Below are 10,939 nucleotides of genomic sequence, written 5' to 3'. Positions count from 1 at the left end.
AACTCTCTATACCAGGAGCGCAATTGCGTCATCCCAAGGGTGGACTCCATCCGGGTCCTGGGCTTGGTGATAGAAGCCAACGGTTCCAATAATCAAACGATTCTACGTATCACTAAGAAAGTGGACAACGCAATTAGGCTTATCAAAAGAGTAACTAGCCGCCGACACGGGCTTGAAGAAGACAACGTCGTTAGACTGCTTCACGCCTTTGTGCTATGTCACTTCGCCTACGTAGCATCCATGCACGAGTGGCAGAGATCCGAAAGAGACAAACTCAATGCATTGTTAAGGAAGGTAATCAAGGTAGCGCTTGGGCTACCTATGTACACGGAAACCGAAAGACTCATGCAACTAGGGATGCACAATTCACTGGAGGAAATAGCTGAGGCACAAGACAGAGCCCAGTTCTTTAGACTCTCTACCACGCGATCAGGAAGACAGATCCTCAAACGAATTGGTATACCAATTACAGCAATAGATAATAATCAGAGGAAATCCCAAGGATCTGCGGAAGAATATCACAGTCATGCCTGTTCCAAGGAATTTTCACCAAATTCATAACGTGGGCAGAAGGCAAGCCAGAGCCAAAGCCCTGCTAGAGAAAGCTCAAAATCAGGCTGAAGAATGTTCGTTCGTCGACGCGGCTTTCATGCCCAATAGACGAGCCTTCACAGCAGTCCTTCTGAACGGAAAAGGTGAAGTCGTCAACTCGGCTTCCACGTACACCACGCAACCAGACATTGCAGAACAAGTAGCCATCGCACTGGCACTTTTAGACCAAAAGAGATCCAGGATTCACAGCGATTATAGGGCAGCCGTCCGAGCATTTGCCAAAGTAGTCATCTCTAGACAGGCCCTGGCAATTCTCGACGGAAAGGTCGTCAAACCCCACACGATCATCTGGTTTCCTGCTCATATGGGAGAAATCAACGGTGATCCCGTGAACCTCAACGAATCTGCCCACAATGCAGCACGAGGACTTGCCAACCATGCAGCCACAAGGTAAGAAGATGCCGAGGTTCCTGATTGCAAGGACCACCTCCTCACGTACAACAAGCTAACCAAGCACTTCTACCTACATTCCCCCCTCCGCACAGTAAACTAAATAGAGCCCAAGCCATTACGCTAAGGCTCTTACAAATTTATTAATCAACAACATCTATCCGGAGATCTCTACTCATACAACATGTGATAAATGTAACGACACCATAGATCTTAGTCATATGCTCTGGCGTTGCTCCGCGTTACGCAGAGACAAGGACAACACTGAAGAGCGGTGGGACGCGGCTCTACGCAGTCTCACATTAGATGAACAGCTATGGGCAGTCCAACGGGCCCGCGAAGTGGCCGATAGGCTAGGCCTTTCGGTCCCAACGTGGGAGCGGCCCGCTTCGGGCTAGGAAACTAGCGCGACCCAATGGATTATGGACCATAATAAAGCTTTTCCATCCATCCATCCATCCATAATTAGCCAGTGATATATCGGCCCGTATGATGTCACCTAGCTCTTTATGTTTTTCTACGTCATCGGTATAAGTACAGTGTGGGGTTCTTCAAATGACTAAGATATTATTACACGCAACGGACGCATGCGCCAACAGACGGAATAGAACACCCTTAAGAATTTCCTGCGTGCAATACAGCGTGTTGGGATGGTTGGCCCGTGTCTACTTGGCCGCGGACGCACGCCTCGACAGGCGGATTTTAAGAATTTCCGCGCGGAAGCCCCCGCACCGAGACGCTTGCAATTCTTCGCATCACGTATATGCGCACTCGAATCGGCCAAATTTCGGACCTCAAGAATCGATCACTCAACCAGCACAGCAACGTATACGTAGTCACGGCAGGCACTCGACAGCTGTCGCGCACGGACCAAGAAGCCGCGCAGATAGCAATCAACGCCCGTCTTACTGAGAAGATGTGCCAAGGGTCCACGAGGTTGACCCACTGGAACCCCGCCAGCGAGGGCCCTTGTCGAAGCCGCGCAGCGGTGCACAATAGGCTGGGCCGACCCGACGCGTGGGAACCAACAACACATCTTCGCCACTTCCCAAATTACCCGGGGCTTATACGCCATCGGAGAAGGATCGAATCGCAGTCAACGCGACTTTGGAGCAACGCGCGCATGAATGAGCGCCAGACAGCCGTCGATCCCTCCATGCACCTATGGCACGTCGCGTCACGCCGGTTGTTAAACGGCCCGCGACGACAGGTTCGCGCGGACACACCACGGCCGGCTAGCAGCCCACGAAAGGCCCATCTTTATCCGGCTAACCATCTGTCTCGCGATGGGGGTGTGACAAGTGGCGCCGCATTGTTGCGCTTTGGGAGCCAAGAAAAGAGCGAGCAGACGGCGACGCGGCGATGCCTATCGGAAGACGCGGGGGCGTCCTCCGCTGCTTGACTGCGCACGCCGTTGAAAACGATGCAAAGGAAACGGGACCGCTTCCCCCCTCGTCGACGTGGCGTCGTCGGTCGGTCGCCGTCTGGATCTCGCCGACGCAGACGCGCGCGCGTCGGCACCGGAAGGCGTTCGAAAGCGAACTCCCTTTCCTTCCTGGAAAACGGCCGCGCTGCCGCTCGAAAACCGCCCAGCGGGCAGGGTCGTCGGGCTCGTGCGTCTTCGAGAGGGCCGCATCGCTGGTCTCTTGGCGCCGGGGCGGATGCCAGGCGAGCGAGCGGAGGAGTCCTTTTTATCTCGTCCGCCGGCGCTCTGCTTCTGGCGAGGCGGGAAACCTGTTTGTGTAGAAGCGGCGGAGGAGAAGAGATGTGCGTGCGCGCATGCGTAGCCCACCTCATCGCGTCCTCGTCACTTTTACGTGCGTGCGTTGCTGCGGGTGTTTGTGCGTGCGTGCGGACCGAGTGGCCGCAGAGCGAGCTTGGCTGCAAACGGCGAGCCCCGGGAAGAGGTGGAGGAGGTGGACTTCTCCTCCAGCGACGACCGCGAGGAACTTGCCCCGAGAAAAAGAGACCGGCCCCGAAGGACGATGATGCGCCGCCTTCGGAATGAACGCGGCTGACGACCGCCGCCGCGACGTTACGACGCAGCAGACGACGGAGGGAGCAGACGACACGTCACGGACGGAAAGAAGAGCACAGCAGGTAACGGTTGCTTGTCTGTCTGTCGTCTGTCACACGGGAGGCGGCTGCGGAGACGATGAGCGTCATCGCACTGAGCAGTGGTTTGTGAGTTGGCGCGGGGGCAGGAGAGGAGAGAGCACTCCGCCTTTTTTTTTTTTTTTTTTTTTTCTACACGTAGCTTTCGGGTTGTTGCAAAGCGCCCCGCCTGGAGGATGCCGAAGACAACCTCCCCCCCCGCCCTCTCCCATCATTGCTGCTGCTCCAGTTGTGTAACGTCTTTTCTCCGAGTCGAGGCCATCAGCCGCGCACGGCCCGTCCGTTTGCGTGGTGTTTGTCTTGTTCAACGGTGGCGTGGCTCAACCACCTACAGAAGCGAAAATGCCGAGTGTTCTTGACGGACCCGTTTTGCGTCGTTTCCTGGCGGAAAATCCTTAATTGTGCGTGAAAAGTAGGTCACCGACACTTTTTCTTTTTCCATCTTCATCCGCTGCGGAGAAAGCTCGGGCGCACTTTGTGCTGTGAAGTGCGCGCGAATTGGATTACCACACTGCGTACAAGACGCCGTATCTTTCTGCCTCACCAAGATCCTGCGACGGAGACGTTTTCGGTGCGTCACTGCATCGTCTATAGCTGCAAGAGGCAGCGGTAAGCTCTCCAATTTTGTTTTTGTTTATTCTTTCCGGTTCTCTTCGAGGACTCTCGGCTAAGTGCTCACGTGATGGGCTTTTTCGAGTTGCCCCGTGCTTGCACTAAAGGTTCACTGACTTTGCCCACTCTTAAGAAAGGGCGAGAAACCGATCCGAACCAGCTCGGCAAAACGCGGAGATTTTCGACGTAGGCCACGCGATGATGCCACTCCCACAAGAACCTTGGGCGGTCTGCGCTTTCTTGCACGAAGCTCTTCTCGGCTGCGAAGAGAACGCCCGTCCAGGGCGAGGTTGAAGTCATCGGCAAGGTCCGCTTGCCAGACGATATGACGCCGTAGCAACAACGGTGAGGCTGCGATACGCTGGGCCACATGTGGCCAGACCCTCATACATACGCAATGTCATACCTCCCAAGTGTTGCGATTTTTTTTTTTTTTTTTTTTTTTTTTAGTTTCCGTCCTGTTTATACGGAGCAAGAATGGCTGCAAAATAATACAAATACAGAAGCCGACTGACTTTGCAGTGCCTGATATCTCGTGCTAGTAGCATCCCCCACCGTTTAGAAACTATGTATAACGGCAACAGAGATTTTTGCATAAACATTTGATAAAGACTGCCTTCATAAATATTTCCGTTTGTGCCGCAGATAGCTGCTTCTCTAGAGCAGAATGCCTGTTCGCAGTGTCCTATAACGCACTGAGATATATTTAATGCACATTAGCAGTCAACATAAGTATTCTTAACATTTAAGTGTATGCGTGTGCTCCCGTGGTATAGCACGAGGCATTAGCACTTTATTGCGAGTCACCCTCAACATCACGAGTTTTTTTTTAATAGGCTAAGAAGCCATCCCTATCTCAATAAGCATATCCTATTTTTCTGTTGATGAATGTCGTTCGCGGGCTTTGTGTGAAACGATGGTTTGTCTCTAAGTTGTAGAAAAATCTGTGGTTTCGACTGCAATCGATCACCCGAGGGCATAGCTATTTGGTGTCCTTGTGCGTCTTCAATGAGTCTTGTGTGCCAAGGTGCCTCTGAATTCCCATCGAACTCCATAGCCATCAAATACGTCTCGAGAGGGGCGAGAAAGAACTGTTGAGTGGAAGGTACACGCGAGATTCTTCTACCAGCGCAATATAAGAGACTGTCGTCACTGCGTGTTGTGCTGCCTCCGCCATGCAGTTATGGCAAACCAACCAACCTTTCTTAGCAAGTCCGAATACATTTTTCTTTCTCATTTTCACAGAGAAGCTGTTAGCCTCCAGTTGGTCGACATTTTTCGTGGCGCGCTCACCTAAAAAGACGGCAGCTGGAAAAGCGCTTTGTGTTTGAGTTTCCGCGTAACAGAAGTACGTTTTTCTCGTATATTCGAATTACAGTCCGATGTCTGCAGCTTGTCGTACTTTACGCATTTTCTGGCGCAATTTACTTTCAAACATTAATTTAGTTCAATTAGGCACTTGCGCTTGGCGGGGAGGGCCTACAAGGACGACGATGTATGCTGCACTTGCGCGTGACGTACGTCATCGTTTGTGGTGGTGGCGTCGTCTTCTTCGCCGTACATCCACAGGGCGGAATGTATTGCTTGCTTGTTTATTGATTTGGCACTTCTAACCTATCCGAACTCCAAGTAGTGGGACAGTGTGGTCATCATCACTGTGGAAGCGTACACTGGTCGTAGCTTGAAAGCGACCGCATCGGCAAAATGTCTCCTCTCGCATGCAGGCACGCGACGACACGTTGCGGCCGGAACCGAGAGACTGCGAGGCATTGCGCGATCCCGCAAAAAAAGAGCGAAAGTGAAGGTCGCTTTCTACTGCGGTTGATGGAAACAAACTTGCGTGTCTCACAAAAGAATACGATGAAAATCCAAGCAGAATAGGCAGCGAGAAACCGCCTACGGAGGCAACATTGTGGTTTAGCGAGGGAAATGTACAACTCGCTTTCTTTTTAGCTTGCTTTCATAAGCCGGTACAGGTTATGGAGGAACACTAGGGAACAAAGCTGGATGCATCAGCCTGACAGGCCAGGCAATTCTCTGGTAGGGAGAAGAAAATGAAAAGTTTTGTGTTGGAGGAAAGCAACAGTTGCTGTCGGTGCAGACACGCTACCGAACAACAAGGAGCCACTCAAATATTAAGCAGGAAATGGAAATATAAACTTAGTGAACAAAAAAAAAATAAAGACAGTCAAGATTAGGCGCGAAACTCCCCTATATTGGCACGCAAAATTGTGTTAACGGGTAAAGTGCACTACAAATATGCAAAACCGACAAGTGCGCTTCACCACACACCTCCTTTGACGTAACCGAGATGGCGGACCTTGGGCTGGAATTGTAATTGAAGTATCAACATGCGGGATGGTGACATCATTCCCGCCGCCGTCCGTTCCCCCCACCGTCTTGTCTCAGCTTTGCCAGCGCTATACTAGCGGCAATGCGGCCATATTGGTTAGGGCAAAATAGCTGTTTGGGATGCTTTCGCACATCGTCCATTACTGGAACAGTGACTGTCAATCAAATCAGTGATAGCGTGAGCATCACCATCGCTATTTTTGAACGACTTATATTTAACAACATTGGAAGAGTGTAACGAGACTATTATCAAATACTATTAAGAAAAAAATGATAACGGGCACCTCCTCTCGCTTAGATTGATGCAAGACATTTGTTAGATAAATTAATAAAGACTAGTCAGGTAAGAACCAAGCCACAGGGTGCCCAAGAGGAAAGCAGAATAGTGGTATCCAAATGTACTAGGAGTGTGCGAATATTTAGAATACGAACCGCACAGTCTTTGCCGCTCGATTCCTATTAATTGCGTTCTAGAATTCGATCTTGAAATATTCGTTAAGGCCGAATGATACCGCATGACTACGCATAAGAGTTGCTTCGGAAGGAAATCCGTCTGAGCGCCAATAATACTCTGTCACTTGTTGAATCTGTGTTCCGCAAATAAATCTGCTGCATCGCGTATCGTTCGCTAGGCCGAGGCACCGCTTGTAAGCGGCATGTGCTGGAGATAATGTTTTGCACAATTATTTGCAACGATTATTGTAACCGAGAGAGTTGCGATTCTCAGCGTGCCTGCATATTGCTCGTTGCGAGGTTTGTTTCCCCATATAGATCTCACAGTTTTGTGCATCGTGAAGCGATGCGTTCCGATTATGCGTGGCCCGCTGGACGATAGCTGGGGTCAGTACACGCCTCTCATTAACTTGTATGCTGCACTATTCAAGAACATCAAGTCGTGCTATCGCCGTTCTGTTTCATTATCACATGAAGCAAGACGTGATAATTTACACATTTTCCTTGTCCTCCCGAAGCTTTGAGTTGCCAACTGCATTGCGTGTGTTGATCGTTCTTGTACTCGATATACGAGCTTCCATTTGGCTTTTATTATCCTCGCCTTTTATCTCGGTCTTTAGTAATGTTTCATGCTACTGTTGATGTGCATAGACCGTTTTATGGTGCGAGAGAATGCATTTAGACAGTTTGCTGTTTCTTTATTTGTGTATTTGGCGCTGAAAAGTAAGTCTCCTCCATAACGGGCATTGGCCAAATGCAGTTCGTGTTGCATACTGATACGTACCACGAATCTGCAATGAACGTTGCCTATATTGACCAATAATCAATCAATCAATCAAACGTTTATAATAGTGCCGAGGAACAGCTACGGAGCCTTCGTACTGGTGCATTTAAAAAGTAATACGCGATACTAAATGTACAAAGAATGCATATGTGGTAGACAAAACAATGCGAAATAGGGAAACAAACAAATAGGGAAACAAAACGGGGAGGTGGGCTCAAAAGAGAGTTAATCGTACAGCATGATCATCTGCAATTTATACAAAACACAAGATATTGTTCCCACTACTACAGGTGCCACGCGCCTTCAAGACGACGTTTATTGAGAGCAGCCGGGCTCTGGAGAAAAACTATCGAGCGGGGCGGTTAGCACGCGCACTTGTTTCTTCTTGCGCCTCTGCGCTTGCCCTGTTCCCACCACTACAGGTGACAATGTGAACTCGAAAATATGCCAATACAGTCAGAATACTTATTGCATGTCGAGCCATAGAATAGTGTTTAATGCAACAAGGTCGGGCAGGAAATGCGGAATGTTGCCTGGTATACTTTTTAGGCACTGAATATTGCACCTGATTAAACTTTGGGCAATGTATAATTTCATGGACCACCTTAAATAGGAACAATAGGTCTGATTCATTATGTACTGATTTCAGTGGTGCGAGTCGAGGTATATATTTGAGAGGGCTGGACTATGGTCGCCAGAACGGTAAGTGGGTGTTTGAATACAGGTATATTTTGGACGCGGTTAAATGAGGTCAGAATTATATTTGCACGTTCCGGCCCAAACCACAAAGGCATACTCTAGTAGTGAAAGGCACAAAGTAGAATACATCTTCAGAAAGGCAACAGGGGAGTCATATGCGATATACGACAAACAATACCACAAGCGCGAAGGGCACATTGTTTCGAATATTTAGCGCGTGAAGAGAAGTTTTTATCGAAGTACACTTGGACACTGCGCTTCGTCTGTCTGCAAGTCCCGTTCTTTGCGCCCCGTTACTCGTTTCTTTTCTTTTTTTTTTTCACACACACCAAGATCTTTCATTTCATCGACTCTGGGCGATGGAGCATCCCGAAGGGTCTATGGAAATTGCACATGGTGTGTTTTCCGGGTATAACTTAACAGCATAGTTTTGGCAGCATTTAAGAGTAGCTTATTGTTTCTGCACCAGTTTGAGAGGGAAAATTTTCTTTTTAGAGGTCAATGCAGGCCTGAACACTGTTGACAGTCTTAAATGCCTTCTAGTCGTCAGCATATCGAAGGAATGAAGAGTGTCGAATTCCTGATGAAATGTCATTTATGAACAGTAGCAAGAGAAAAGGTCCAGGAACAGATCCTTGAGGAACTCCGCTATAATGACCTCATAGTTAATAAAACTCTGTCCATTAATACCAACGAAGCATAATCTATGCTTCGGTAATTTGATACCAGGGCAGTGATGAAAGAAGGTAAGTCCATTTTCGTGATCTTTGTAATACGAATCGCATGGCAAACTACACCAAATGCTTTATTTAGGTCAAAGTAAAGAGCGCCTAATTGACCCCTATTATGTACCACACTGGAAGGCGTGGGTCATAAATGTGACCAAGTTCGTTGTTGTGCTGCGCCACGCTACAGAGCCATGCTGTTCATCTATTAAAATGTTCTTAGCACTAACAGAAAGCAGGGAATGTAATACATATTCAAACACTTTTGGCGCAGGGCAGAGGATAGATGTAGGCCGGTAGTTAGTAACTGCACTTAAAGCCCCCGATTTGTGTACGGGCACTACCCGGGCTACCTTCCAAGCGCTAAAAGACGTACTAGACTCTAGGAGACTGTTGAAGGTACTTGTGATAACCGGGAAAAGTACGCGTCCGTACGTCTTTAGCAGTGCGGGAGGGATACCGCCACAAGAAAGGGATGTGAAACTGCCATCCACCCGAACTCATACGGGTTTCTCGGAAAGAACGGTTTAAAAAGCAAGGTGTTCGTTGAGTGATAGCGCACACACCGTACCAGACAGAGAAGGAAGGTTACTTGAGGCACCAAATACAGAAGCCAAATGTTCTGCAAAAGCATCCTCGGGACAACATCGCCCTTTTCATCAACAAGACATACATCTTCGGCGCTCTCTTTAGGAGAATGAGAGCACCACGTAGCTCCAGAAATATATTGAATTACGTGTCACGCTAGATTTACCGCGTTCAGCGTGGTTGTTCTGATCATCGTTATAATAAAAATTGCAAAGACAACGCCTGAATTCAAGTTTCCACTTCTTCTCGAGGCCTGTTTGCCCCGCTTTTCTGTGTGCACGGACTTTCAGTTTTGTTGTCCTCTTTAGTTCTTCAGAAAACCAATGAGGGAACTTGAGCGGTTTTGTAGGTATCAATATGTGCGTGCTGTCTTCAATGATTCTGGTAAACAAATTAACCTGTTCATCAACATCAGCTGTCCCATATAAGAACGACCAGCCAGCGTTTTCAAGTAATGGTACAAGCCAACGTAGTCTCCAAGGGAAAATTTCAAGTTGCGCTTTGTGTTGTTATCGAAAGGATGCTGCGTTTCTGTGCTACCAGAGTTAAAAAACAATTAAAGGAGGGCTCTGGCACAACCAGATGAACGTTGCTAGGCATCACGGAAACAGCATCAATATTCGTAAGACCGATATCTAGAACGTTGCCACAGCAGTTTTCAGTGGACTTTAGCTGCTGCATACAATTAAATGAGGTAAATTCAAGTAAGGAGTGACATTTTTTAGAATTGTAAAAGGAATTCCGGCAGAGAGTATTATCAATCCTTGAAATTCCGGGTACATTAGTGTCACCACTAATTAACACTTTGTGGTTCTTCGGCGAAATTATAAGGGTTTTAGTTGATGCCAGGATAAGACCGAATGCTGCAGGACTTACGTCGGGTTACAGTGTACTAGAAGAGTACACTGTACGTCGGGTGCTACATAGGACGCACTAAGCAATAGCCTTCACCACCTGAACAGCGCATATGTCTATCCGAACAGCCGCATGATCGCACTCCAAGCGAAGGATCGTGCTATCACCAGCGATAAGGACGCCACCACCTTTCCACTGCCTGGATGAATAATGTCAATCTCTACAAAAGGCGTGCGCAGGCAAATAGACAGACTTCAGGTAAAAGCCAGGTTTCAATTGAAACTGTTGCAGAATGAGCACAATATGAACACACAATATTTGAAAAAGCCCTTTCACTTTTGTACGTAGGCCTCGAACATTTTGATAGAAGATGCGTAGGTCTGCGGCGTCACTGATACGTCACTTTCCTTTTGTCCGGTCTTTCTCTGCCTCCTGTTCTTACTGCTCCTCGCAAAATAATAACAATCAATCATTTAGCGACCGTGCCCAGGAACAAACATAAGGCCCGAGTGCTTACGCACGCATACACTAAGGGAAAAAAAATAGTCGGGGGAATATAAGTAAAAATAGAATAACTAAGAAGACCAATTTCGAAAAAAAGGTGGCAGTCGTACAATGTGTGAAACTATGGCACAACAATGACAGCGAGTTATGCACGATCATTTTCTTCATTTTAATAGAAGCATAGCTCCGAACGCGGTAACGTGAACACGTAGCTCGTCCAAGTTTTGCACAAATGGAAGCCTCCATGATA

The 10,939-nt window shown here is 48.2% G+C and overlaps 1 protein-coding gene across 1 annotated transcript in view; it reads left to right on the top strand.

The window, feature by feature from the left end:
* The first annotated feature begins 3,139 nt into the window (after positions 1 to 3,139).
* The window catches only part of LOC119457506 (bone morphogenetic protein 2), a 62,062-nt gene continuing 54,262 nt past the window's right edge, over positions 3,140 to 10,939 (top strand). Inside the window, exon 1 of the mRNA XM_037719094.2 lies at positions 3,140 to 3,726. The gene's annotated coding sequence lies outside the window, so the exon portion shown is untranslated. The remainder of the gene's footprint in view (positions 3,727 to 10,939) is intronic.

This window comes from Dermacentor silvarum, chromosome 7, assembly GCF_013339745.2.
Source record: "Dermacentor silvarum isolate Dsil-2018 chromosome 7, BIME_Dsil_1.4, whole genome shotgun sequence".
Classification (NCBI taxonomy): Eukaryota; Metazoa; Arthropoda; class Arachnida; order Ixodida; family Ixodidae; genus Dermacentor; species Dermacentor silvarum.
The sequence above is the reverse complement of the archived record's forward strand: the minus strand, read 5'-3'. Positions and strand labels throughout refer to the sequence as shown.